General features: G+C 41.6%; 1 pseudogene; it reads left to right on the top strand.

The window, feature by feature from the left end:
- Positions 1-3,041: 3,041 nt before the first annotated feature.
- LOC126697496 (probable inactive purple acid phosphatase 29) lies at positions 3,042-4,683 on the top strand (annotated as a pseudogene).
- The last annotated feature ends 382 nt before the right edge of the window (positions 4,684-5,065 follow it).

Here is a 5,065-nt window from a genome sequence, read left to right on the forward strand (position 1 = left end):
GCCTCTGATACGTTGCGCTCACATTCTTGAGACTGAACGACATCTCTTTGTAGTAGAAAAGGCCTTGATTGGTGACGAATGACGTTTTCTCTTGATCAGTCTCGTCTAGCTTGATTTGGTTGTAACCAGAAAAAGTATCCATGAAGCTCAGTACTGGTGTCTTGCTGTTGAGTCTACCAGGACATCAATTCAGGGGAGTGGGTAGCTATCCCTGGGGCACGCCTTATTTAAGTCTGTGAAGTCTACACACATCCTCCATTTTCTGTTGGCTTTCTTGACCATCACCACATTGGCTAGCCAGTTGGATAGCATACTTCTCTTATGAATTCTACCTCTTGCAACTTGCGAACTTCTTTTGCTATAACCTTGTCTCGCTCTTGGGCAAACACTCTCTTCTTTTGTCGAATAAAGGGGAACGAAGGTGATAGGTTCAACCTATGAACCGTGATTGAAAGGTCGATCCCGGGCATGTCTTCGTGGCTCTAGGCAAAGACATCCTGATTCTCTCTTAAGAATGTCGTGAGTGCTTGATGGACTGGCGGACTAGCGAAGGTGCCGATCTTGGTCGTTCGCTCAGGTTTGGAGTTATTGAAAAGTATCTCCTTCAACCTTTCAACGGGCTCTGCCACTGTTCGTTGTTCTTCGATGCTTATGGTTTGTAAGTGGTCCTCCATCTCCAACATTGTTATATAGCACTCGCGTGCTGCCACTTGGTCTCCACGTACCTCTCCTACTCCGTACTCAGTGGGGAACTTGATCATCAGGTGATAGGTCGAAGTCATGACCTTCCACGAATTAAGGGTAGGCCGACCCACTATGGCATTGTAAGCAGACGAACAGTCAACAACAGGGAATGTAACATCCTTAGTAATTTGTTGAGGGTAATCTCTGACCGTCACAGGTAATGTAACTGCACTGAAGGGGTATACTTTCATTCCTCCAAACCCGACGAGTGGTGCATTGGTTGGTACGAGCTATTCTCTCTCGATTCTCATCTGCTGAAACGCCAGGTAATAGAGTATATCAGCAGAGCTTCCATTGTCAACTAGAACCCGGTGAGTGTTGTAGTCCCCTACTCGTATGCTAACAACGAGGGCATCATCATGGGGGTGGTGGATACATTGAGCATCTTCCTCCGAGAACCCAATTATGGGGTTGTCGACTCGTGCCATCTTTGGAATGAAACCTATTAGCTGGACGTTCTGAACCATCCTAAGGTAAGTCTTACGTGCCTTCCGGGATGAACCAGACGTTGTGGTGCTACCTACAATTATCCTTATGTCCCCTAAAGGTGGCCTGGGGTGCTCGTCATTCCTTCTAGCAACTTGTTCCTATGGTGGGTTTGCCCTTTCTTTATTGATGAATCATTGTAGTTTCCCTCGTTTGATAAGGGCTTCAATCTGTTGCTTCAAGTTATAGCATTCAAATGTGTTGTGACGGTGATCCTGATGAAAACGACAATACTTGTCTCTAGAGGAGGGTTTTGAATGACTCAAGGTAATCCAAGGGATCCTTAAACTTGTCTTAGGCTTCTATCTGTGGCATATGGAACTTTGGTGGAAGGGGAAATGAAGTGACGGGTGCAGTAAAGGGAAAGTTCGTCTGGTGGACCAATTTGTCGAGGTCATTTGACACCCGTCCCCTGAGAGCATTCATCATGAAGTCCATCATCTCTTTCATCATCTGCATCTCTGAAATCATGTACGGTGGTGCCGTATCTGCTACGGATGGACGCCTGGTGTCTTATCGCTCTTGTTTGTTCGGGGCGTTGCTGCCTTCTGGTCCTTCTTGGTCCCTCCTTTCGACGCTGGTACCCTCTTGCTCCTCTCCGTGATTGTTGGGTCCCGCGTTCCTTTAGCGCAACTGTTCTTCCAGGTCGTGGTTTTGCTTAGTAAGGCATTCTACAACTGCAACGAGAGTTTGTACCTGTCTTTCGAGGGCAATAGTGCGTGGTTCATCTCCTTAGTGGTTGCTGGTTGCCATCGAGCGAGTGAGTACCATACAATTCTTTGTCTGGGAAGTGGTAGTATGGCTTCTACTACGAGAGTCTTCCCCACAGATGGCACAAACTGATGATGGTGAAAATCGTCAGTGAGCTGCACAGTCTTCAAGTGCTCTAGACAAAACCTACGAAACAGAAACAAAGAAGACCTTGTAGAGAGTACCGGTGTGGTATCGGCCAAATACCCTTCGAAGGTTAAATTAGAGAAAATTTTTACAACTCTAAACTGCCAGAGCTGGGAGAATTATGCGTACCTTGATTTGTGAAGGATTTGGGGTTTTTATAGTGGTATAGAGCTGGCCTTCATTTCTTAATGGAGAAGGTATTTCCTTGTAGGAAAGATCCTCTTCAGTGCTCATATATTATGGGATTTTTTCCTTGTAGGGATTCTGAGTGTGAGATGCAAGACATTTTCATATTAGGTTTCTTGGAGACCACTTAGGCCACGTGGGTGCCACGTGGCTTTACTATTCGTCTCCCTTGCATCCGTTCATCTCATTAGAATTCGTCCACTACAAAGAATCTGTCCATCTTACTTGAGTCCGTCTACTTCAAAGAATCTACCCGTCTCTCTGCCTTTCTGTCCGAGACATGATTCCCTCTACCAGTTCTTTGACTATTAGACTATCTAGACCGTTTCTTTTGGCAACACCGTCACTTATGATTAACTTTGTTGATTGGATCCGTTTGCCTTGGGGTTTATCCCTATCATCTCTCATGATTTCGAATTCTATAAGGAAGAGATTCTCGATGAAGAAGTATACTGTATACAAAATTCAAATCACCATTCCCAACATTCTAAAAAAAAAAAAGAAAAAAAAAGAAATCACCATTCCCACCGATTTACCTATTTAAAGGGAGCACAGCAGAGTGAGATTTTTCGAACTGGGGTTTTAGAAGAGAGAAAGGAAGTGCTTAGAAATAAGAAAATGAAAGTGGGTTGTTCTTCAAATTTTGTGGAGGCAGTACTGCTGTCTCATTTTGTTTCCGATCGGCATCTTGGGCCTTGGCTGACATGCCTCTACGGTTTAGGAAAGATGGAACCTTTGAGATACTGCAAGTGGCGGATATGCATTATGTAGACGACGGCAAAGACACGAATTGTGAGAATGTGTTTCCGAGCGAAGAGCCTTATTGCTCTGACCTCAACACCACTGCCTTTCTCGAACGCCTGATCCTTTCTAACAATCCCGATCTCATTGTTTTTACAGGTATGGGATTCGTTTGTTTTTACTAGTCGTTTTTCTTTTTTTTTATAGAATTCACTTTCTTAAGATTTTTAATCATGTTCTAACCATTGAAGTCTTTGGTTACGTGCAACAGGAGATAATATCTTTGGGAGGGAGAGTCTCGATCCAAAGAAGTCTCTGAGGGATGCATTTGCACCAGCAATCTCATCCAACATCCCATGGGCTGTCATTATGGGAAACCATGATGAGGAATCTTTTTCACTCTCAGGGAAAGACGTAATAAATTATACAGTCACGTTAAAAAACACACTGTCTCAACTTAATCCTGCGAATTATGTTGATTATATTGATGGTTTTGGAAACTATAACCTGGAAGTTGGTGGAGCTGAGGGCTCTAAGTTTGAAAACAAGTCGGTTCTCAATCTCTACTTCCTAGACAGTGGCAATCAGGCAGACTGCTATTTGGATAGACCCGAGAAGGATATGATATTTACCTCCATTCATCGATATATATTGGTGTCTATGATTGGGTCAAACTCTCTCAACAATCTTGGCTCCTACAGACCTCTAAAAGGCTTCAGGTACTAAACTCCAGCTATATTTTGATTCATCCTCCTTTTCCAAGGATTTCATAATTAGACATTGAACCCATTTCATATGATGGCGGTTGCTAGTGTATTGGGCGCTGCCCTTCCATGCGCTATCCATGGTACTACCATAATAAATACTTTATTTGAAGATGGTGATGGCGCAAATACATTCCATGCTTTTAACCCAACTCAAGCTATAATTTTTTTATATAAGAAATTCATTGCTTTATAATTTATAGTTTATATTAATATTCTTGGGGCATTAGGTGCGGAAGAAACTTAGTATTTGTTTACCTATTTTTAATGCTCTCTCCATTCCAATTTAAATGGCATACTTTTCCTTTTTCAGAGTTGAGACACATCAATACATCTTCACTTCATAGAAAGCCATATAATGGAAAATTTGTGCATTAACAATTTTTCCCATTTTTCATTGCAGGAAGAATACATGTCCGATGCAGAGGCCCTAAAATTAAAATAGCTGCACCAGGACTTGCATTCCTTCACATTCCTCCGCGTGAATTTAACTATAGTTTTGATTTACCGAAAATTGGTATGCAACAAGAAGCTGTTAGCAGCCCTGGCTTGAACTCTGGCTTATTCACGAATCACAACCTTGTTTAGTGCAAGAGATGTGAAGGCTCTTCTTGTTGGCCATGATCACATCAATGACTTCTGTGGTGACCTATTTGGTATCAAACTCTGTTATGGTGGGGGAATTGGATACCATGCTTATGGTCTGGCTGGATGGCTAAGAAGAGCAAGAGTAGTGGTAGCGAACTTGGAGAAAACGGAAAATGGCTGGGGACCAGTCCAGTCAATTAAAACTTGCAAGCGCCTAGATGATCCAAGTTTCAGCGCCATTGATGATCAGACACTCCGGGATTTTCAGTTTTATTAGTTCAGTTATTCAATTTGAACTCAAATAAGTTAGAAGATTAGGGCTGTTTGGCACTGTTATTTAAACAACAGTTTTCAGTGTTTAAATAACAATAACACTTCTGACACGTATTTTTATAACACTCAAATATATATTTTCAAAAAATTGAAAACTGAATAATAATACTTAAACAATGTTTTCAAACGGACCATTATAATTTTCTTGTTTTCAAATTGCTTTTTATATTTTAAGATTTGTTAATCAGATTATCTTGTATTATAAGTTTTAGGAAATAAGTTCGAAACCATTCTTCAAAATATTTGTTACTTTTTGATGCATTTTTATGGCCAAAAGGGCATTTGTGCTATTTTTTCTGAATTTTAGGGATGAAAAAGTAATTTCA

The sequence above is a fragment of the Quercus robur genome, chromosome 2, assembly GCF_932294415.1.
Source record: "Quercus robur chromosome 2, dhQueRobu3.1, whole genome shotgun sequence".
NCBI classification, from domain to species: domain Eukaryota; kingdom Viridiplantae; phylum Streptophyta; class Magnoliopsida; order Fagales; family Fagaceae; genus Quercus; species Quercus robur.